The 25,779-nt window shown below is 42.0% G+C and overlaps 1 long non-coding RNA gene across 2 annotated transcripts in view; it reads right to left on the bottom strand.

Annotated features, from left to right (window-relative positions):
• Nucleotides 1-25,779, bottom strand: part of LOC149448915 (uncharacterized) — a 217,313-nt gene that overhangs the window by 92,939 nt on the left and 98,595 nt on the right. For both annotated transcript variants that reach the window (XR_016315474.1, XR_016315473.1), the window contains exon 2: nucleotides 118-299. This is a non-coding gene — a long non-coding RNA (uncharacterized LOC149448915). The remainder of the gene's footprint in view (nucleotides 1-117; nucleotides 300-25,779) is intronic.

Here is a 25,779-nt window from a genome sequence, read left to right as displayed (position 1 = left end):
ACTCTCCTCGCAATATGGACTCATATATACAGGGCATATATGTTGAGAAAAGAACAAACCTCCATAGTGCTACACTGTTTTTAATGCATTTACAAGCTCCAAAAAATGAACACTCACATGTTTTCCAGTTCACAAACACAGTTGCCCATGTGATATGGGTGTACTAGGGATAGGTGTACCAAAATGGCGTCCAAACTCGGAACCGAAAGTACGTCACCGCTCAACCGGAAATGCGTTGACGCGTTGCGCCACGATCATGTGGCTTCTTCAGCAAATGTGCGGCCGCTCGGCGTCTAGGTCTAGGTTAAGAGAAAAAAACTGAAAAATGCAATGACAAATTACACTGTTCAACAGGTAAAAAGTTTTGGGCATAAAATTAGCTAATCTTACATAATTTTGGGGTGCTGAAAACGAAAATGACCCTAAAAAATGTTGATTGGCTCTAGTTTCCATGATATATTCACCCATCTAATGACGTAAGCCATTCAAAATTATGATGCAACTTCAGCTGCATATTGCGCAATTGATACTGGTGACCAATAGAAAATTGCATGTATAATGAGATGATGCAATATTAGCCTTTAATTGCATCACTTCACTGCATAAAAGCTGCAGTATCTGTAGCTGATTGTAGTTCGACAGCGTCTTTACATTTCGTTTTATGCTTATATAGGCTACTCAGTAATGCCTCGAACTTGTGTGAATAAAGCAGATAATTTCTGCTATATCTGCGGTGAAATAACTTTTATCTCACAAAAAAGGAGGATAACAGGAATGATTAAGAAAGCCTACAACTTGTATTTTGGCTGCAAGATAGGAGACCAGGACAAGAGCTGGGCACCACATATATGCTGCAATTCTTGTGGGACGGCACTGGAGCAATGGTTGAATGGAAAAAAGGCATCTATGCCTTTCGCTGTGCCAATGATTTGGAGAGAGCCAACAGATCATGTTAGTGTTACTTTTGTATGGTGCCTCCAACAAAAGGGCTAAATAAGAAGAAAAAGTTATCTGTGCACTATCCAAATATTCCATCGGCAATACGTCCAGTTCCTCATGGAGAGGGGCTACCAATTCCTAAAGCACCAGAATCCTTTGTGGTTGAGTCAAGTGAGGAAAAACCTGAAGCGTGTAGTCACGTGCAGTTGTAAGAGATAGCCCTTTCCTCAAATACAAGAGAAAAGCCAAGAGAAGCAAAACCGACACAAACTGAAGACAAAACTAGTGAGAATCCTAAGTATTAAAATGATTCAACTTAGCTTATGGCTATAATTTTTCTTGGTAATCCTATGCAATATATTATGCTATTTAGGCTTTGTTATGTAGTCAATATCACTTGCTTTATATTTGTGGAAAGACATCTATCTATATAATTATTGTGCATTATGTAGTCATTACGCCTATAGTAGAAAACTTTCCGTTTACAGAAAAACTAGAGCCAATTGACAAATTTCATTGTTATATTTGAACTCAGAATGTGAAATTCATTAAGAAATGGATCCTTTTGTTTCCAAAACTGGCAAAAAATAAAAATTTGTTGAACAGTGTTATTCATACCCCTTGAAATTTTCTGCATTTTGTCATGTTACAACCAAAAACATAAACTTATTTTATTGGGATTTTATGTGATAGATAATGTTAATGTTTTTCGATTTCCAATTTGTAAGATATATTGCATTTCTGCAAATTTTAGTTGAGCAGTGTACTCTCAGCAAATGTAGGAAAATTTAGATGTGGAGGATCTTCACATAACAACATTGCGTACAAGAAGGAAAGGTGTGTTTCTATGTGGTAGTAATGTTGAGAATGGGCAAAAATGTCATTCTCTACATCTGCAAAGCTGGTAGAGACATACCCAAAAATACTTGCAGCTGTAATTGCAGCCAAAGGTGGTTCTACAAAGTATTGACTTGGGGGGCTAAATATAAATGCACACCACACTTTTCACATATTAATTTGTAAAAGATTTTGAAAACCATTTATTATTTTCTTTCCACTTCACAATTATGTGCCACTTTGTGTTGATCTACCACATGAAATCCTAATAAAATACATTTACGTTTTTGGTTGTAATGTGACAAAATGTGGAACATTTCAAGGGGTATGAATACTTTTTCAAGGCACTGTACAGGTGAAACTCGAAAAATTAGAATATCGTGCAAAAGTTCATTTATTTCAGTAATGCAACTTAAAAGGTGAAATTAATATATGAGATAGACTCATTACATACAAAGCAAGATAGTTCAAGCCGTGATTTGTCATAATTGTGATGATTATGGCTTACAGCTCATGAAAACCACTTGAGAAAGGGTTTTTACTCTGAAACATTGTAATTCCCACCTCCATCTGATTCTGAGTGTCAGCATGCCAGCTGAAGGCTTTTTCTGTTATTTATTCATAGCTCCTGCTGGATCCAACATCTTCAAGGATTTTGGAGAAGAGAGATCCTACACCCAGGAGACCTACATCCATCTATTCCTTAAGAGGACCTCCAGCCTATTGAATCTTCTTCTTACCACCCTGAGGGTTCCCACCATCACTACCCACCTAGAGGGAGGATTCATTCCAGGTGTCCTGACCAGACTAATCATCCAAAGGAAGGACAACTTCCCCTATTCTAGACCAGATCCTGAAGGAAGCTTCTGTGGATTTTTTGTTCAATGTACATTTTATTGTGCATCCGGTGAGTGCATAATCCCCCTATATTACTTGGAACAACACCACGGTTTTATAAGAAAAGCACTTTATAAGACTCTAATGAAAATATGGAACTATTTTTATATAATAATTTTTTTCTTGCCTTGCCTTTTTGCATGTGATATTATGCGTTTAGACATTTTGATTTTTGGTCTTGTTTTAACTGACATATGCTATTGTGCATTTAGATATTTTGACTTTTAGTCTTGCTTTGACCTACATCATACCCATAGCGCTGCACTATTTTTTATGAAGGATTGTACATAGAACAATATCGGACCTCTGAAAAGTATAAGCATGCATATGTACTCAGTACTTGGTTTGGGCCCCTTTTGCAGCAATTACTGCCTCAATGCATGGAAGCTATCAGCCTGTAGCACTGCTGAGGTGTTATGAGGTGTTATGGAAGACCAGGATGCTTCAATAGCGGCCTTCAGCTCTTCTGCATTGTTCGGTCTCATGTCTCATCTTTCTCTTGGCAATGCCCTATAGATTCTCTATGGGGTTCAGGTCAGGTGAGTTTGCTGCACAGTAATCCCACAGTCATTGAACCAGGTTTTGGTGCTTTTGGCAATGTGGGCAGGTGCCAAGTCCTGCTGGAAAATGAAGTCAGCATCCCCATAAAGCTTGTCTGCGGAAGGAAGCATGAAGTGTTCCAAAATCTCCTGGTAGATAGCTGCATTGACCCTGGACTTGAATGAATGAAGCACAGTTGACCAACACCAGCAGATGACATGGCTCCCCAAATCAACACAGACTGTGGAAACTTTACACTGGACTTCAAGCATCTTGCAGTGTGTGCCTCTCCATTTTTCCTCCATACTCTGGGTCCTTGGTTTCCAAATGAGATGCAAAAGTTGCTCTCATCAGAAAAGAGGAGTTTGGATCACTGAGCAACAGACCAGGTCTGTTTTTCTTTAGCCCAGGTAAGATGCTTCTGACGTTGTTTGTTGTTCAGGAGCGGCTTGTCAAGAGGAATACATTTGAAGCCCATGTCCAGGATCCGTCTGTGTGTGGTGGCTCTTGATGCACTGACTCCAGTCTCAGTCCACTGCTTGTGAAAGTCCCCAACACTTTTGAATGGCCTTTTCCTGACAATCCTCTCCAGGCTGCGGTCATCCCTGCTGCTTTTGCACCTTTTTCTTCCACACTTTTTCCTTCCACATAACTTTCTATTAATGTGCTTTGATACAGGACTTTGGGAACATCCAACTTCTTTTGCAATTACCTTTTGAGGCTTTCCCTCCTTATGGAGGGTGTCAATGATGGTTTTCTGCACAACTGTCAGGTCAGCAGCAGGGGCAGACTGACAACTCATGGGGTCCCCGGGCAATAGGGGATCATGGGGCCCCTGTGTCCTTCCTCAAACTCAAAAAAGCCTATGGAAAAGGTACCAGGGGCATCTCATGGGGCCCCCTACTGACCCCGGGCCCTCGGGCAGTGCCCAAGTTTCCAAATACTCAGTCTGCCCCTGGTTAGCAGTCTTTCCCATGATTGTGATTCCTACTGAACCAGACTGAGAGACCATTTAAAGGCTCAGAAACCCTTTGCAGGTGTTATGGCTTAATTAGCTGATTAGAGTGGGACACTTTGAGCCGAGAATATTGCACCTTTTCACAATATTCTAATTTTCTGAGATTGTGGATTTGGGGTTTTCATGAGCTGTAAACCATAATCCTCACAATTATGACAAATCACGGCTTGAACTATCTTGCTTTGCATGTAATGAGTCTATCTCATATATTAGTTTCACCTTTTAAGTTGCATTACTGAAATAAATGAATTTTTGCACGATATTCTAATTTTTCAAGTTTCACCTGTATATTTCTACTTATGTCTCACAACGTAGTAAAGAAATATGTTGTTGTAAAGAAGGCACCTTGAAGCTTGAAATGATAAAATTATATTTTAAAATAAACTGTAGAGGAAAGTTGAAAAGAGCTATACTGATCCTCCTCTTCTCTCTGCACAAGAGTGGTCGCTCATGCTCTAGCAGTCTTGAGCCCTGACTCATCAAGCCCAGAGCATTGTTCATTGCTCTGCTCTAAACATGAGGAAGCCTGGAACAGTTTACCTCCGGATCATTGGGGCATTGTTTGCTGTGGCAATGGAGGTTCAGGTAAGTATAAGGGTTTCTTCTCTCCCCTGGACAGAATGAGTACTTAACCCTTGCAGAGCAGGTACAGTCTCACTGAAAGACATGGTTTTTTTTCTGCGCAAAAATGGGCTTTAAAAAATGTTGGTGGACTGATTTATTTATTTCAGGTACTTATATAGCGCCATCAATTTACACAGCACTTTACATATATATATTGTACATTCACATCAGTCACTAACCCTCAAGGGGCGTACAATCTAAGGTCCCTAACTTACATTCATACATACACATACTAAGGCATATTTAGACAGGATCCAATTAACCTACCAACATGTCTTTGGCATGTGGGAGGAAACCGGAGTACCCGGAGGAAACCCACACAGGCAGAACATGCAAACTCCAGGCAGGTGGTGCCGTGGCTGGGATTCGAACCAACGACCCTAGTACTGCCAGGTGGAAGCGCTAACCATTTAGCCATTTGATCACTGATTGGTTAAAACTGACCACTGATCGGTTATAACTTGCATCTTATGTGTTTATTTGAAAAATAAAGTAATCACTACAACTGTAAATATGTTACACAATTGATGAAACATGTAGAAATATTTTTTCAAACATTTTTTATTTCTTTATGGTTTTTCCACCACCCTGTTATTTTAATACTCATTAAAGATGTGGGCAGTACATGTGCAGCCTGATCCTCAGGCTTCTTTTTAAATTTGCAAATTTCAATGATATAATGCTGGTAATCCAACCATGAAGTCCTTGTCCAGTCATTTTCCTTTTTGAGGTGTGCTCCAGCGTGGACATGCATGGTACATCAGTTGTCACTATTAGAAAGCTGGTCCAGAGCAATTAGTCCAGTGCAGCTGATGCTAGAATGTAGACAGGATGTTGCCCAAAGTGGCTGATGGAGTTCATAGTGAGATCCGTGACACTGCATGTACTCTGTCCCATCGGGCACTCAATAATGTAAAAACATTGACTATTCTTCTTTCAAGTGTATGTAAAGCCCAAACTTTTTTTGTTTAGGATAGAGAAAGGAAGATTCACACTCCTGTAAGTTTATTTTTTCTGCCTGAAGATTTCACTCAACTTCCTGTCTAAAAACACAAGAAGTGTGGGAAATCTCTACAAAGTGAAAGCAATTCCTATCTTAGATAGTTGTCACCAGAACAGCTTTCCCCGCTGGAAGATTTACTCTAACCACAACAACTTGGCAATTCCATCACCTTCTGTACAATGGTCACCTGGACAAATAGAAACCTCGCATCTCCCTAGCAGTGACACAGACAGCAATAAAACCTGGCCTAGATTTTACCCTTATATTCGCAATCCAAAATGATAAAATAAGTTTGGCTTAGTATACACTTTAACCGCCTCCCGCCTGCCATATAAGGAAATGACGGGCGGCCGGCGGCTCTCTCGTTCTGGGAAGACGTCATATGACGTCCTCCAACTCTAACTGCGTATGCATGTTCTTGGAGGGCATGCGGTGATCGGTGGTGCACTGTGTCTTTGGGACACAGCGGATCACCGGTCACAGTAGAGAGCCAATGACAGTAAAGACCCAGTGTCCAAATCACAGCTGATTGCATGTAAAGAAGGAAATGTCGGTGATGAAATGCTGATGGCCCATCAGTGCCACCTGTCAGTGCGCATCAATGCCACCTGTCAGTGCCCACCATTGACACATACCAGTGCCCATCAATGCACATCAATGCCACATATCAGTGCCTACCACTGCACATCAATGCCACATGTCAGTGCCCATCAGAGCTGCCTTTCAGTGCCACCTATCAGTGCCAATCAGTGCCGCCCATTAGTGTCAATCAGTGCTGCCTATCAGTGCCAGTTAGTGCCACCAATCAGTATCAGTCAGTGGCGCCTAACAGTTCCAACCAGTGCCAGTCAGTGCCATATATGAGTGCTGTCTTTCAGTGCCCACCAGTGCTGCCTATCAGTGCCAGTTAGTGCCACCAATCAGTATCAGTCAGTGGCGCCTAACAGTTCCAGTCAGTGCAGCCTAACAGTTCCAATCAGTGCCAGTCAGTGCCATATATGAGTGCTGCCTTTCAGTGCCCACCAGTGATGCCTGTCAATACCCATCAGTGCTGTCTATCAGTGTTCATCAGTGCAGCCTATCAGTTCCCATCACTGCAACCTCATTAGTGCACATCAGTGAAGGAGTTTACAAAGGAATTTACAAAATTTTATAACAGAAACTAAAAAAAACTTTTTTTTTCAAAATTTTCAGTCTTTTTTAGTTTTTTTTTTAGCAAAAAATAAAAAACCCAGCAGTGTTTAAATACCACCAAAAGAAAGCGCTATATGTCTCAAAAAAAGATCAAAATTTTGTTTGCGTACAGTGTTGCATAAACAAAGTGCGACAGCGCTGAAAGCTGAAATATGGCCTGGGCAGGAAGGGGGTAAAAGTGCCCAGTAGGCAAATGGTTAAACACAATTAAAAAGTACTACTTTTTTTGCACAGGAGAAATTCACTGCATGTGCATTGCAGGCTTGTTCACCCTAAAACACCTTTTGAAAAAGACTAAAAAAAGTCACCTCAGACTAAGAGCAAATGTCTAGACATGGAAAACCATAAACTGGGTTTCGTGACAGTTTCTTTATTTTACTGTTTATTTGCTGTTGGCATGTTTGATTGTGTTTTATTTGTTAAAGGAAAAATTTATCTTTTTTCCATGTATTTTTTGTAAATATTGCGTAACAGAAGAAATACATTGGAAGTGTAAAGGTGAGGCTGACAAAGCAGGGGTGGAGTATCAATAGATTATATCGGAGAGGCACCAACCCATTGCAAAAATAGAAACCAAATTAAAAAAAAGAAAAAAAAAAACGTTTTTAAAAGTGGCCCACAGATATATCCATACAGTCAGGTCCATAAATATTGGGACATCGACAAAATTCTAACATTTTAGGCTCTATACACCACCACCATGGATTTGAAATGAAACAAACAAGATGTGCTTTAACTGCAGACTGTCAGCTTTAATTTGAGGGTATTTACATCCAAATCAGGTGAACGGTGTAGGAATTACAACAGTTTGCATATGTGCCTCCCACTTGTTAAGGGACCAAAAGTAATGGGACAATTGGCTTCTCAGCTGTTCCATGGCCAGGTGTGTGTTATTCCCTCATTATCCCAATTGCAATGAGCAGATAAAAGGTCCAGAGTTCATTTCAAGTGTGCTATTTGCATTTGGAATCTGTTGCTGTCAACTCTCAAGATGAGATCCAAAGAGCTGTCACTATCAGTGAAGCAAGCCATCATTAGACTGAAAAAACAAAACAAACCCATCAGAGAGATAGCAAAAACATTAGGCGTGGCCAAAACAACTGTTTGGAACATTCTTAAAAAGAAGGAACACACCGGTGAGCTCAGCAACACCAAAAGACCCGGAAGACCACGGAAAACAACTGTGGTGGATGACCGAAGAATTCTTTCCCTGGTGAAGAAAACACCCTTCACAAAAGGTGGCCAGATCAAGAACACTCTCCAGGAGGTAGGTGTATGTGTGTCAAAGTCAACAATCAAGAGAAGACTTCACCAGAGTGAATACAGAGGGTTCACCACAAGATGTAAACCGTTGCTGAGCCTCAAAAACAGGAAGGCCAGATTAGAGTTTGCCAAACGACATCTAAAAAAGCCTTCACAGTTCTGGAACAACATCCTATGGACAGATGAGACCAAGATCAACTTGTACCAGAGTGATGGGAAGAGAAGAGTATGGAGAAGGAAAGAAACTGCTCATGATCCTAAGTATACCACCTCATCAGTGAAGCATGGTGGTGGTAGTGTCATGGTGTGGGCATGTATGGCTGCCAATGGAACTGGTTCTCTTGTATTTATTGATGATGTGACTGCTGACAAAAGCAGCAGGATGAATTCTGAAGTGTTTCGGGCAATATTATCTGCTCATATTCAGCCAAATGCTTCAGAACTCATTGGACGCCGCTTCACAGTGCAGATGGACAATGACCCAAAGCAGACTGCAAAAGCAACCAAAGAGTTTCTTAAGGGAAAGACGTGGAATGTTATGCAATGGCCAAGTCAATCACCTGACCTGAATCCGATTGAGCATGCATTTCACTTGCTGAAGACAAAACTGAAGGGAAAATGCCCCAAGAACAAGCAGGAACTGAAGACAGTTGCAAGAGAGGCCTGGCAGAGCATCACCAGGGATGAAACCCAGCGTCTGGTGATGTCTATGCGTTCCAGACTTCAGGCTGTAATTGACTGCAAAGGATTTGCAACCAAGTATTAAAAAGTGAAAGTTTGATTTATGATTATTATTCTGGTGGTCCTTAACAAGTGGGAGGCACATATGCAAACTGTTGTAATTCCTACACCGTTCACCGGATTTGGATGTAAATACCCTCAAATTAAAGCTGACAGTCTGCAGTTAAAGCACATCTTGTTTGTTTCATTTCAAATCCACTGTGGTGGTGTATAGAGCCAAAAATGTTAGAATTGTGTCGATGTCCCAATATTTATGGACCTGACTGTATAACAACAAAGACCTCCCAAGTATTAAAATACACATATAATATTTTTTATTGCAAAAATCTTTAAAAATACAGATCTTTCTGTGAATACAATATCTGTATGATATACTGTACAAACTGTCGAATAAAACATTTGGTTATGACTTGTTTCGTGGTCAATACCGCTTCTTCAGAACACAATGCTCATATGTAACAGGTATACTTTACTTGTAAAACCAACATGAAGCAGTCAAAAATGCTGTCACATCCATCCAAGATGCAGGGAGGTACGAAAAATGGGACCATTAATGGAAGAGATGAAAATCAGGTCTCAGGAGTTGCTAAACTCAAATACAGGCGTACCTCGGTTTACAAATTGAATTTGTTCTGTGGGACTTATCATATTGTAAAAAATTAATAAATCGAAATGCGGTTTCCCATAGGAATGCACTGAAAACCAATTAATCCGTTCCGGGGGTCAGAAAAAAAAAGTCTTTTATCTGTTCAAAACTCTTTATAAAGTGCACTTTAAAGGCATAAATACTGTACAGGGACATGCTTAAAAATGAATTTGTAAATGTATTGAAAACCAATTAGTCCGTTCCGGAGGTCAGAAAAAAGTCAAAAAAAGTTTTATCTGTTCAAAACTCTTTATGAAGTGCACTTTAAAGGCATAAAGGGACATGATTAAAAAAAAATTTCCGATATTATGTTGGATTACTGCTACTATTTGGTTCGGCTTTTTGCCGTCCCTTCTTGATGTCATTGGACATTTTGTTATTTGACTAATACAAGTCAGCAGGATGTCTCTGTTTATGTGTTATTGTTCTGCTCTGCCCCTGCGAGGGCGTATTTTGAGTTTGTTATATTCTTAAAAAACAAAACTTTCCTAATAAAAATATTGAAACAGAAAAATATTTGTAAATGCATTGAAAATCAATTAATTTGTTCCGGAAGTCATAAAAAAGTAAAAAAAAGTCTTATCTGTTCAAAACTCTTTATGAAGTGCACTTTAAAGGCATAGTACTGTACAGGGACATGATTAAAAAAAAATTGTAAATGCATTGAAAACCAATTAATCCGTTCGTATTGTGAAAAAAAATTGCATTATTTTCAATGGATTTTCATTCGTAAACCGAAAATTCCACGGCAATCTTTTATGTGTAACTCTATGCAAAGAAGGACTAAAGGTGGAGGAAGAAGGATTTTAAAGGCTTTTCTGACATAACAGCTTTTGGGAACTACTAATTTAGGCTACATTCACAAGAGAATTTAGCTGCAGTACGGATCTCAGCAGCAGAAATCTGCTGATCCCTGCTACTATTTTTGACATCAGTGAGCAGTTAGCTGCTACGCCCATACAGTACACTATAATGACAGGTTATTGGGTGCTGCAGCTATTCATGACTGTTCAACAGTCATTGATTGCCTGCGGTGATGGCTATTGTACATACACTTTGAGTGCATTCAGCAGTGACCACCACAGGTAATCGCCGGTTGTGTGAACAGCAACAAATAGCTACGGCGGTCGTCAAATTGTCATAAAAGTGTACTGTACAGGCTCAGTGGCTGCAGCTAGAAGTTCATAGGTGTCAAAAACAGCAGCAAAAATCAGTAGTAGCCATTCACCATGGTGTCCAAATAGAAGGAATTACTGCTTTAAACCAAGGTTTGGTAACTACTACTTTAGAACTTCTATTGGGAACTACCACCATAGAAAAAGGAATTAGAAACTGCAGGAATTGGAACACATTTGTACTGCATGGTATAGGCCAGGGGTCCTCAAACCACGGCCCACCGAGGCCTGCCGGCAGGGGCGGGACAGGAAGGGACACTAAGTACAGGGTTGGGCAGGGGGCTGCTGTACCTTACCTGGCTCTGGTCCCAGTCCCACGACGATCCAGTCCAGGAAGCGCTGCTCCTTCATTCACTTCAGCCACTCCCTCACTCCTGCCGCTTGGCTCCGTCTCCTCACTGGTGATTGAGCGCCAGAACTGTAGCTCAGAAAAGGCACACAGGCGGCCAATTATCTGCGAGGAGGCAGAGCCGAGCGGCCTCGCGAACATCGAGTGAGAGAGAGGCCGGAGTGAAGGACAGCTGACAGGTAAGTGTGCCGAGCTGATGCAACCAGATATGCTGGCTGCAGTAGCACCATGCTGGAGTAGGGGCCAGCAAGTTACGTGTCATTGGTGTCAGTGGGAGGAATAGTGCCCCATCATTGGTGTCACTGATACTAATGATGGGGCATTATTCCTCCCACTGACATCAATGATGGGGCACTATTCCTTCACTGACACCAATGATGGGGCACTATTCCTCCATTGACACCAATGATGGGGCACTATTCCTCCACTGACACCAATTATGGGGCACTATTCCGCCCCCCCACTGACACCAACGATGGGGCACTATTCCTCCCCCCACTGACACCAACGATGGGGCACTATTCCTCCACCCCACTGACACCAATGATGGGGCACTATTCCTCCCCCCACTGACACCAACGATGGGGCACTATTCCTCCCACTGATACCAACGATGGGGCACTATTCCACCCTCCACTGACACCAACGGTGGGGCACTATTCCACCCTCCACTGACACCAACGATGGGGCACTATTCCTCCCACTGATACCAACGATGGGGCACTATTCCACCCTCCACTGACACTAACGATGGGGCACTATTCCACCCTCCACTGACACCAACGATGGGGCACTATTCCACCCCCCGCTGACACCAATGATGGGGCATTTCCCCCCCCCCCCCATTGACACCAACGATGGGGCACTATTCCAGCCCCCACTGACACCAACGATGGAACACTATTGCTTCCCCCACTGACACCAATGATGGGACACTATCCCCCCCGCTGACACCAATGTTGGGACACTATCCCCCCCACTGACACCAACGATGGAACACTATTCTCCCACTGACACCAATGTTGGGACACTATCCCCCCAAATGACACCAATGACGGGGCACTATTTCCCTCCACTGACACCAATGACGTACTATTCCTCCCACTGACACCAAAGATGGGGAACTATTCTTCCCACTGACACCAATGATGGGACACTATTCCTCCCACTGACACCAATGATGGGGCACTATTCCCCCCCACTGACACCAATGATGTACTATTCCTTCCACTGACACCAGTGACGGAGCACTATTCCCCCCCACTGACACCAATGACGTACTATTCCTCCCACTGACACTAAAGATGGGGCACTATTCTTCCCACTGACACCAAAGATGGGGCACTATTCTTCCCACTGACACCAATGATGGGACACTATTTCTCCCACTGACACCAATGTTGGGACACTATCCCCTTCCCCCACTGACACCAATGACGGGGCACTATTCCCCCACCCCCACACTGACACCAACGATGGGGCACTATTCCTCCCCCCACTGACACCAATAATGGGGCACTATTCCTCCCCCCACTGACACTAATGATGGGGCACGATTCCTCCCACTGACACCAATGATGGGGCACTATTTCGCTCCATAAGACACACTTGGGGGGAAATGTCTGTGCGTCTTATGGAGCGGCCGGCCCAGTATTCCCGCCGCTGTTGTATGTCCGCAGTCTCTGGTCATCTCCTGTACTGTGTCCGCATTTGTTCATAGTTTTTTTTTTTAAAACTATAGTCCGGCCCTCCAACGGTCTGAGGGACAGTGAACTGGCCCCCTGTTTAAAAAGTGTGAGGACCCCTGGTATAGGCGGTGCTGTCTTGACTGGAGGATTGGCTGGTGTTAATTTCTGGAGCATCCATGTGGAAACGGCTTGGTCCATTTATGCCAGAAAGTGCAGAAATTGGGGCTGATCTGAGGCCTCAAGGAGCAGAAACTGGGTCTGATCTGGGATGTCAAAGTGCAGGAATTGGGGTGATATGAGCTGTAAGGGTGCAGGACTTGGAGGTAATCAGAAATGTAAAGGAGCAGGTATTTTGGTGATCTGAGGTGGAAAAATGCAGGAATTGGGACTAATTTGAGGCCTGAAGAAACAGGAATTGGGGCTGTTCTGAGGTGTGAAGGTGCAGAAACTGTGATCAGAGTTCTCTGGGTTCAAGAACTGGGGCTTATCTGAGGCACGAAGGAGCAGGAATTAGGGCTGATCTGAGGCCTTAAGGTGCAGGATTTGAGGTGAGCTGTAAGGGGACAGGAATTGGAGAAGACCAGAGGTGTAAAGGTGCATGATCTGAGGCGTGAAAATGCTGAAATTGGGACTAATCTGAGGCCTGAAGGAACAGGAATTGAGACTGATCTGGGTTGTAAAAATGCAGGAATTGGTGTGAAATGAGGTCCGAAGGTTCAGGAATTGGGGCACTCTGAGGTGTGAAAGTGCAGAAATTGAGACTGATCTGAGGTGTGAAGGCACAAAAATTGGGACTGATCTGAGTTGTAAAGGTGCAGGGATTGGGTGATCTGAGGTGTGGAGGTGTACAAATTGGGACTGATCTGGGGCTTGGAGGTGCAGGAATTGGGGCTGATCTGAGGTGTGGAGGTGCAGGAATTGGAGTGATCGGAGGTGTGAAGGTGCAGAAATTGTGATCAGACTTCTGGGGGTTCAGGAATTAGAGCTTATGTGAGGCCTGAAGACACAGGAATTGTTGCTGTGGACTGGGGTGTGAAGGTGCAGAAGTTAGGGTGATTTGAGGGGTGAAGGGGCAAGAATTGGTGTGATCTGAGGTGTGAAGGTGCAGAAATTGGGGCTGATCTGAGGCCTGGAGGTGCAGGAATTCGGGCTGAACTGAGGTGTGAAGGTACAGGAACTCTGGCTGATCTGGTGTGTGCTGGGTGTAAAAATACAGGAACTGGGGTGTAAAAGTAGAAACATTGGGATGAACTGATAGGTGAAGGTGCAGACATTGGTGTGAGCTGAGGTGTGAAGGTGCAGGAATTGGAACTAAGCTGAAACCTGGAGATGCAGGAACTGGAACTGATCTGAGGTCTGGAGGTACAGGAATTGGCGCTAATCTGAGGCCTGAAGAAACAGGAATTGGGGCTGTCGGGGGTACAAAATGCAGGATTTGGTGTGAACGGAGATATGAAGGTGTAGAAATTGGGGCAAATCAGATGTGTGAAAGTGCAGGAATCGGGGCTTATCTGGGGTTTGAAAGTGCAGGTATTGGGGTGATCTGAGGGGTGAAGGTGCAGGTATTGGGGTGATCTGAGGGGTGAAGGTGCAGGAATTGGTGTGATCTGAGGTGTAAAGGTGCAGCAATTGGTGTGATCTGAGGTGTAAAAGTGCAGGAACTGGTGTGATCTGAGGTGTAAAGGTGCAGGAATTGGTGTGATCTAAGGTGTAAAGGTGCAGGAATTAGGGTGATCTGAGGATTGGAGGTGCCAGAATTGAGGTGCTCTGAGGTGTGAAGGTGCAGGAATGAGTGCTGATTTAGGGTCTGAAGGTGCAGAGATTGGGTTTGATCTGAGAGAACTTTATTAGGGGGACCACTATCACCACACACTTAATTTCCAGCTGTATATCTTGCAGACTTCCTTGGTTGACATATTCATGTCAATCTTACCATACTTGCCTCACAGCACGTGTTCTGCACATGTGTTCTGGAAATAGAGTAAGTTACCATTTACCATCCTTAAAAGCTCAATGTTTTCTTACTATTATTCAAAGAGTTTACAGCATTTACAGTATAAAAATTCCTTTTTGTGATTGAGTGAGTCAAGTTGACAATTTTTATATAACTGGCACTCTCAATTTCTTTGAAAACATTCTTCGGCACACTATGCTCTAAAGGTTGCCTACCCCGGAATAGACTATGATAAGGTGATATTAGGACATGTTGATGACTCACCATGTAATTTACACTCAGACTTTGATTACATATCAAACTCTATAGTATAGGAGCAGGGGAGGGGGGGATAATAGCTGTGCAAATATCACACAGCCATGTTATAAAACAATGTTGAGTGCATGGACGTACACTACATAAGTCTGGGAACAATCAGGTTTTTTAATGCTTACTTAATTTTTTTTTCTTAAATGTTGCCTTGTAGTACCACAAGACAAATATGGGGACAAATTCACACCACACCTAATAAATACTGCTGAACATGGGGGGAGGGAGTATTTACTAAAACCAGTGCACACAGAATTTGGTGCAGCTGTGCATAGTAACCAATCAGGTTATAACTTCAGTTTGTTCAATTAAACTTTGACAATAAAACCCAGAAGCTGATTGGGTATTATGCACAGCTACATCAGATTCGGTGTGCACCAGTTTTAGTAAATCTCTCACACAGATTGAAGCACATGGGCTAGGCACTACTCACCTGAAGATTTGATGTGTATCATTCTGTATGATGACATAATGTAGTGGCCTATTTTGAATGTATTCCTGTTTCCTTAGGTGTGTCTGTGTTGGCATGCAGAGTAGTCAGTTTAGCTTGTGGCATTACAATTATCAAGTAAGGCATGTCACGTGGGCACAATTACAGTGACATGTGAGTATATTTGCCAAAATAGGTAGATGTAGATATGGTTGAACATTGCATGTGGATTTCAATTTTGGGGTTAGCCTCAGGTTAGGATTAGAATAGTTAAGGTTGGTGGGAAGGGTAATGTTCAGGGAATATGGATTTCTGTATAGCTCAAATATGTTTTGCTTTAGCCATCAATGCTGCTGCTGTGTGCACTAAAAAACTACATTCTATTTGCCATTGTGCAATTTTACACATTTAACACAATTGTTAAATTAGGTTGTGCTGGGTTTCAAGAGTGGGTATAGGATTATAACTTTTTTTAATGGTTGAAGTGGATGGGCTTTTGTCTTTTTTCAGCCAGACTAACTATGTAACTATACTACTTTTCAGAAAAACCACCCACAAACTCTTTGGTGCTGAAGGCTGAGAATGCACACGCACGCACAGCATAGATACCTGGCTGTTTGATTGGGGGGCATAGCTTGTGTACCTATCCACGATTTTGGCTTGGTACAGATCCATCAACAAGTCTGTAGGACAACAACTATAAATGTATGGGTTCCTGTGATGAATGCATGGTCAACTTTTTAGATTTAAAGCAGAGCTCCACCCAAAAGGGGAAGCTCCGCTTTAATGCCTTGTCCCTGCTCCCCATTAAGGATTGGCACCTTTGGGGAACGGGTACCCGAATTTGAGAGGTACCTGCTCCCACTTCCGCTGAGATCGCCTAGGCGATAGGAAGCAGACAAACTAAAAAATCCCAGCGCCAATCAAAGAAAGTATACAATTATGCAGCTGTGCACCAGTGAAAACCACCAATAATAAATAACACAAAAAACAGCGCAAAAATTAAATAAATAAAAATAATCACAAATAAATAAATGTCCGTGCAAAAATATATATATAATATTTCAAACATAAGTCCTTATTTTCCCAAAAGGATTTTCAAGACAATGTTCCAAAATGTGCTTCCACCTAATCACCACGTGAAAAATAATATTGACCGCACTCACTCGATAGGAAGCAGAAATTGTCCTCCTACCCTCCCTCCCCGTAGAATGGCCTACAGGGCCATTCACAAAGCGCAGTGCTTCTCACGCATGCGCAGTGGGCACCTGGCTATCAAGCTATCACAGCTGGGTGCCCACACTGAAGATGCCGACGCCAGGGAGAGAAGACGGTCGGTGAAACCAGTGGTGGTGAGTGTAGGGATATTGTAAATATATATATATATATATATATATATATATATATATATATATTTTATGTGGTGTATTCTCACGTTATTGACCAAGATGTGCTAGATGTATTTTACACAAGAGCAGCCAAGAACTCTTTGCTATGTTAATTTTATGCAAGATAACCTGGGGACTCAGAGGCCAACTTGTTATTATGTAATTTGCAAGTTTGCAAGGGCGATAAAATGCAGATAGCTCCTCAGAAAGGAGTTTGTCAACATCTGCTAAAAGAGGTATTAAGTATGGTAAATATCATTCTTCAAAGGGTAACTTGTTTATCTAATTAATAGTATATTAATATTAATAGAAAATTGTATCATTTTTATCTCAGAAATAGAGCTTTCTTTTGGTGGTATTTAATCACCACTGGGCACTTTACTTTTTGCGCTATAAACAAAAAAAGTGCAAAAAATGTGAAAAAAAAGTTTCTTTGTTTCTATTATAAAATTTTTCAAACAGGTAATTTTTCTCCTTCACTGATGTGCGTTGATGAGGCAGCACTGATGGGCAGTAATAGGCGGCAATGATAGGCAGCACTGATGGGCACTGATGGGCACTGATAGGAAGCACTGATAGGCGGCACTTGTAGGCAGCACTGAGGTGTCACGGATAGGCGGCACTGATAGGCAGCACTAATAAGGTGTCACGGATAGGCGGCACTGATAGGTGGCACTGACTGGCATCACTGCTGGGCACTGACTGGAGCCACTGCTAGGCATTGACTGGCGCAACTGTTGGGCACTGACTGGCACAACCGCTGGGCACTGACTGGTGGCACTGACTGGCAGCACTGCCGGGATGCACTGATGGGCACTGGTGGGTGGCACTGGTGGGAACAGGTGGGTGGGCACAGGTGGGTGACACTGGCGGGCACAGGTGGGTGGGCACAGGTAGGTGGCACTTCTGGGCACAGGTGTGTGGCACTGCTGGGTGGCACAGGTGGGTGCACTGCTGGGCACAGGAGGGTGCACTGTTTGGCACAGGTGGGTGCACTACTGGGCACAGGTGGGCGCACTGCTGGGTACAGGTGGGAGGAACTGGTGGGCGCCACTGCTGGGCACAGGTGAGCGGAACTGGTGGGTGGCACTGCTGGGCACCGATCATCAGGGCACTGATCATCAGTGCCCTGATGATCGGTGCCGATCCCTGCTCTGACAGCTGCTGGTTCTCGGCAGTACTTTCCTCACGATCTGACAGCGTGAGAAAAGTGCAGCCGAGAACCGGCAATTGCATTTCCCGGTGATCAGCGTGTCATTAGACAAGGCTGATCACGTGGTAAAAGGCCGCTGTGATTGGCCTTTTACCACATCACGTGATCAGCTGTGTCCGTAGGGCACAACGATCACGGAGATCACCGGGTGCACACCCCCGGGGGCACGCAGGAGGGCGCGTTCTGGGAGGACGTCATATGACGCCCTCCCAGAACTGGCCGGCCGCAGTGTAGCCATCATTCAGCTATCTGCAGTTGGCAAGTAGTTAATTGTTGTATGGATAGTTGTTACTTTTGTTGAGAGTATAAGTATTTTTTTCTTTTTTTTTGTATTGCTTGTTAAAGTGTATTGTGCAACAAACAGCAGTGTTTGATGGCATTACTCTTGCTTTGGTGACCTTGTGCTGAGTATACTTGTGTATCTCAATAATGGAGGGAATTTTTCAAAAAGGTGGCACAAGTAAATGACACTGAGGCTATTGTTCATACTATACAAGGATCTGCTGACCCATGGTTGCAGGCACAAAAATAGGTGGATGAAAAGATTTGTGATAAAAAGCTAAATACACATAAGGCGAAGTATGTACTCATTTCTTCTGCTGGCTGGATATCAGAGCAATACAAATCTGTTTTTCAGCAGAAGCAAAAATTGGAAGATGAGGTGGAGTTTTTAAAAGCTGAAGTTGAAAATGTGAAATTTCTTGTCCAGCAGGCTGCTATATTTAACGCAGACAGTAAGAATATTTCTAATGAAAATACAAAATTACGCAAAGAATGTTTGGAGAATGCCCAGTGTGCTACATGGTAGATATACTCCAAATGTGCAAAGGTTAACAATTCATAATGTTTAGCAGAGACAATGTCTTTAACCACTTGCCCTCCAGAGGATTTACCCCCCTTAATGCCCAGGCCTCTTTTTGCTACTCAGCGCTGCACTAATTCAACTGATAATTGCGCAGTCATGCAATCCTGTACCCAAACTAAATTTACATCCCTTTTTCACACAAATATAGATTTCTTTTGGTGGTATTTGATCACCTGTGCGTTTTTTATTTTTTGCGCTATAAACAAAAAAAACCAAAAATTTTGAAGAAAAATAATATTTTTTATTTTTGGCTATAAAAATATATATAGTAAACTCAATGTTAGTTATAAATTTAGGCCAACATGTATTCTGCTTCATGTCTTTGGTAAAAAAAATCCAAAGAAGTGTTTATTGATTGCTTTGTGTGAAAGTTATAGTGTCTACAAACTATGGTATAGATACTGCAATTTACGCCATTTGTTTGCTATACAGCGCTGCACTAGTTTAACTGACAATTGCGCAGTCATGCAATACGGTACATAAATGATATTTATGTCCTTTTTTCACACAAATAGAGCTTTCTTTTGGTGGTATTTTATTACCTGTGTTTTTTGTTTTTGGCGCTATAAACAAAAAATGTTTGAAATTTTTTAAAAAAAAAAAAACAATATTTTCTCATTTCTGTCATAAAAAATATTCCAAAAACTAAAATTTCAGCATAAATTTAGGCCTAAATGTATTCTGCTACATGTTTTTGGTTAAAAAAATCCCCATAAGTGTATATTGATTGCTTTGTGTGAAAGTTATAGCATCTACAAACTATGGTTTAGATAATGGAATTTACAGTTGTGTCCAAAATTATTCAACCCCCAATGCTGTAAAGGGGTTTAGGGACTATAGTGTACATTTGGAATTGTATTCAGAATCAAATCCTACAAGGACGTTGTAACTACCCAAATGCAACTAAAATGACATCAATTGTTTATGTAATACAGTAGTAAATGGTTCTTATGTGGTTTCTTCATTGCCACAATTATTCAACCCCTTAAAGACTACCACTCTGAAGAACAGAGGTTCATACAGGTGCTTTCCATCAGGTATTGAAAACACCTGTGGATGTCACCGAGCAGCAATCAAGCATAATAAGCACCAATTAGGCAGCTTTAAAATGACTGTGATACTCAGCTCCTTCTAGACATTTACTGGTGTGGTTACAAACATGGTGAAGGCAAGAGAATGGTCCAGGAAGACAAGAGAAGAGGTGATTTCTCTTCACAGGAAGGGCAATGGCTATAAGAAGATTGCAAAGATGTTAAACATACCAAGAGACACCTTAGGAAGCATCATTCGCAAATTCAAGGCAAAGGGCACTGTTGAAACGCTACCTGGTCGTGGCAGAAAGAAGATGCTGACTTCGACTGCTGTGCGCTACCTGAAGCGTAGAGTGGAGAGAAGTCCCCGTGTGACTGCTGAGGAACTGAGAAAAGATTTGTCAGATGTGGGTACAGAAGTTTCAGCCCAGACAATAAGACGCACACTGCGTAATGAAGGCCTCCGTGCCAGAACTCCCAGGCGTACCCCCTTGCTGTCTCCAAAGAATAAGAAGAGTCGACTGCAGTATGCCAAAAGCCATGTGGACAAACCACAAAAGTTGTGGGATAGTGTTCTGTGGACTGATGAAACAAAATTAGAACTGTTTGGGCCCATGGATCAACGCTATGTTTGGAGGAGGAAGAACAAGGCCTATGATGAAAAGAACACCTTGCCTACTGTGAAGCATGGTGGAGGGTCAATCATGCTTTGGGGCTGTTTTGCTTCTGCAGGTACAGGGAAGCTTCAGCGTGTGCAAGGTACCATGAATTCTCTTCAGTACCAGGAGATATTGGATGGAAACGTGATGCAGTCCGTCACACACCTGAGGCTTGGGAGACGTTGGACCTTTCAACAGGACAATGATCCCAAGCATACCTCCAAGTCCACTAGAGCATGGTTGCAGAGGAAAGGCTGGAACATTTTGGAGTGGCCATCGCAGTCACCAGACTTAAATCCGATTGAGAACCTCTGGTGGGACTTAAAGAAAGCAGTTGCAGTGCGCAAGCCTAAGAATGTGACTGAACTGGAGGCCTTTGCCCATGAAGAATGGGCGAAGATACCCGTAGATCGCTGCAAGACACTTGTGTCAAGCTATGCTTCACGTTTAAAAGCTGTTATAACTGTAAAAGGATGCTGTACTAAGTACTAAGATTGAATGTCACTTGGGGGTTGAATAAAACTGATAATGCTGTGAGCACAGAAAAGACATTTGTGGTTATTTCATTATAACTGTTATGTTATATTTGTCTGACCTACAAGTGCCTCTTTAATGTAAATGTAAGCAAGATGACTGAATGATCAAAAGCAATGTCAAACTGGCCAAAACACTCAATTTCAGTGGGGGTTGAATAATTTTGGCCACAACTGTACACAGCTTTTACTTTGACTTCTTATTGCATTTCTTGAGGTGGCAAAATACCAAGATAGTACAAACACCCCCAAATGACGCCTTTTCGGAAAGTAGACACCCTAAGCTATCTGCTGAGAGGCATATTGAGTCCATGGAAGATTTTTTTTTTTTCCACAAGTTTCTGGAAAATGACAAACATTTTTTTTTTTACACAAAGTTGTCATTTAAATGATATATTTCTCGCACAAGTCATGGGTATATGTGAAATTACACCCCAAAATACATTCTGCTACTTCTACTGAGTATGGGTGAGAATTTGTGGGAGCCTAGCCACATACAGGAGCCTGAAATCCAATGACCACTTTGAAAGCCTGCAGGTGCATAACTTCCTCATTTCACTTCCTCACTATCTATGACAGTTTCAGAGGCCCTTAAATGCCAGGATAGCACCAAACCCCCCCAAATGACCCCTTTTAGGAAAGTAGACATCCCAAGGAATTTAAAAAGAGGCATGGTGAGTATTTTGCAGATCTCATTTTTTTGTTTTTTTTCTTCATTTTTGGCAGTCTAGCCAAGTACAGGACCCCAAAATCCAATAAACACCTTCAGGCTTTTAAAGGGCTTTATTTCCTCATTACACTTCTTGACTACCAATCACAGTTTTGGAGGCCCGGAAATGCCGGGATAGCACCAACCCCCCCCCCCAGTGACCCCTTTTTGGAAAGTAGACATTTGATAAGAAGCATGGTGATTATTTTTCAAATCTCATTTGTTGCCACAAGTTTTTTGAATATGAAGAGCGAAAAACAAAAACATATACTTTCTGTTCTTTTTTTATATTTCAAACCCTTGTGAGAAAAAATGAGATCTGCAAAATACTCACCATGCTTATCAAATTCCTTGGGGTGTCTACTTTCCAAAAAGGGGTCATTTGGGGAGGTTTGGTGCTATCCTGGCATTTCAGGGCCTCCAAAACTGTGATAGGTAGTCAGGAAGTGTAATGAGGAAAAAAAAACTTGTGGTAAAAAAATAAATTCTTCTATTGATTCAACATGCCTCTCAGCAAATAGTTTGGGGTGTCTACTTTCCAAAAAGGGGTCGTTTTGTGGGGTGGGGGTATTTTATGCCCAGCATTAGAAGTTTATGCCACACATCACTCACTCTTCTAACCATCTGAAGATCAAGCCTTTTCTGACACTTTTTGTTCATATGAAAAAATCTGTATTTTTTGCTAGGAAGTTAATTTAAACCCCCAAACATTATATACACTTATATACACCCTAGTGAATAAAATGGTGGGTGCTACAATTTTTTATGTCACATAGTACTCGCATAGTGATTTTTCAAAAGCAAATAAAAAAAAATACACTTTTTTTTACTTTTAATGCACAAAAGCACAATATATTGGCCAATTATTTGGTAAAATATCAAAGATGACGGTATGCCGAGTAAATAGATACCAAACATGACATGATTTAAAACTGCGCATGCCCCTTGCAATGGCGACAAACTGCCTACATTTTTAATATCCATAGGCAACGTTTTAAAAGCCTTTTAAGCTACCATTTTAGATTTACAGAGGCGGTCTAGTGTTAGAATTACTGCCCTTGATCTGCCATTCACGGCGAAACCTCACATGCATGGTGCAACCACTGTTTACAGGTGTGCGCGCGTGGGGGGGGGGGCGAGGGTGCTTTTTTTTTTTAAGTTATTTAGATTTTTTAAATTATTTGTACACTGCCCCTTTCATTTTTTTTAAATCACTGTTAATGCTATCACAGGGAATGCAAATATCCCCTATAACTTCAATGGGCATTGTCATATATTCTGTTTTGAAAAATCTGGGGTCTATCAGACTCTAGATATCTCCTCTGCCCTTACATTATCTAATCAAACCAAGATCGGTGTGATCAGATGCTTTCCCAATTTACAAATGGCGCTGTTTATATCCTATTAAACTGAAGTGATGAAATGCTTGTTGCTTCCGATTTCTTAGACTATAGAGATGACTGGCGCCATTCTGGTCTCCAAACAGCTCTATGGTCAGCTGGCAGAAACACCGGCTGCATTCTCAGGTTCCCCTGATGGCACAGGACTGCCCGAGAAGGCCATGGAAGGCAGTGGTGGAAGGGGGCATCTTCTGCTGCTTGTAAAAGCAATCCTGCAGCTAATTATCCACTATAATTGCTTTTACATAAAAGCCGATTGCCAGCTGAAAAAAATTATACCAGAATGATGCCTGCAGCTGTAGGCATCATCCTGGTATAACCATTCAAAGTCCAGTGATGTACAAGTACCAGTACATCGCTGATCCTTGTTGAGTATATATGCTATGTTCTTTTTTTTGTGTATGCAGCCTGTGGACTGAATGAAAAAAAGAGAAGAAATCTCTGCCAGAAAAAGTGTGTGGTATGCCCACCATTAGAATATACCACGCTGCTGAGTCTTCTGCCAGCAGAGACCCTGTCCTCTTTTCTGCTGACCATTGTCGTCTGCCCTGCTAACCCTTTTACACTGCCCTGCTGACCCCTGTCATCTGCACTGCTGACCCCTGCCCTCCATCCTGTGGACCTGATAGCCCCTTTTCTCCACCCTGCTGATCCCTGTTATATGCTCTGTTGGCACTTGTTGTTTACTCTGCTCTGATAACCCCATGTACACTGTCCTACAAACTAATGGCTTCTGTAGACTGCTCTATGAACTGCTGAGCCTATCCTCTGCCCTGCTGACCCCCTGTATACTACCCTACTGACCTCACATCCTCTGCCCCCATGACATTTTTTACTGCACCCCCACATCAGACAGGCTAGATTCGGCCCTGCTTGGAACATCATTTTTCAACCTATATCTGCTGTTATAGCAACAAATCTATGAGAAATAGTGCACTTAAGGTAGCTACTTACAGTATTGTTATCTTTTTTAATAAGCCAGTCTCACTGAACTAAGTTAAAAGTCATAGAACCATAATGCTCACTCATGCTCAGATCCTTAAGTAGTCATTAGTTTATGTAGTGTCTATCTCGCACTACCAGTGTGTATAATCTTAATATATCAATGTGGTATTATGCATATAATCACATAAAATAAATAATCCCAATCACATGTAAGTATCTATGTTGATAAATTACAATGAGGCTGCTAGCAGATAATTGTGTTCCCACAACCTATATGGAAAAAAAAAATTATATATATATATATATATATATATATTTAAAAAACTACTGCTGCGCCTTCTTAGTAAACACTCAATCAAAATGCGTTGGGCATAGTCAGGTGATTGACAGATGTAACCTGAAGTGATGCGGGAGCCGTGGCCTCGTTTCAAAATCAATCCAAGTGTTGTTAATGCTAATCTTAGTGGGCTTTTAATAAATAAAAAGGATTAAGAGACATCTTACACCATGAGGAACCCCCTTATTATATGAGTTCACTGCAGGAACAATTGTGGTTTTTTAAAGGGCCATACACTCATTTTTGTGTGGTGACATATAACCTCCAAAGTGGAAAAGAAGCAAGGTGCTGCAGGGGAGGCTTTGAGCAAGAGGAATCAACAGCAACCCCCAGGCAGGGGAAATCATTGCTGACCTGATATCTGGCAGGTCCATTATTAGAGGTGAGCGCATTTGGTGAATGGCAGCGGAATAATTGCAAGTAGTTATTAGGAATACCACGGGTGAAAAGTACGAAGAATTGGAATCATATGAATTTTTATATTACCAGGAGTAAAGAGGACATTAAATAATTTTGATTATTATTGATTCACTTATATTATATAAGTATATTATAATATTATATTAATAAAATTATTTGGTGGATTTAATGACCACAGGATTGTAGTAAGATGTTTTGATTAGGTGTTTACTAAGAAGGCGCAGCAGTAGTTTTTTAAATTTTAAGTAGTCATTATTATTGGGATTCACTTAGTATCAGAGTTCAGACATTAGAAAAATGTGAGGTTAAAGTGGATTTTCACCTAAAATGGGACATTCTGCTTTTCCTCCTCCTCCCCCCACCCCCTTCCTTTAACACTTTTGGAGAATTTTTTTTGGAAGCGAATATCTATTTTTGACAGGTACTTGCTCCCACTTCCACTCTTCTCGCTTAGAAGAAGAGCCTGGTCATCTGACCTCTCAGAGCCACATTATTTACCCATAATCTGATTTCACATATTCCCAATTATTTACTATATATTAATTTAGTGTCTGTCACCGTCCATATAGACCAGGGGAACTGACCTCATAGTTGTGGAAAGGGGCTGTTCCAGAGCTCCAGGTTGGGGTGAAATTGAGAAAGTGTGTGGCCAAGGAGGTCCTGATAAAGGTG

The sequence above is a fragment of the Staurois parvus genome, unplaced genomic scaffold (genome assembly GCF_062004578.1).
Source record: "Staurois parvus isolate SC_StPar_1 unplaced genomic scaffold, SC_StPar_1.0 ptg000648l, whole genome shotgun sequence".
NCBI lineage: Eukaryota > Metazoa > Chordata > Amphibia > Anura > Ranidae > Staurois > Staurois parvus.
The sequence above is the reverse complement of the archived record's forward strand: the minus strand, read 5'-3'. Positions and strand labels throughout refer to the sequence as shown.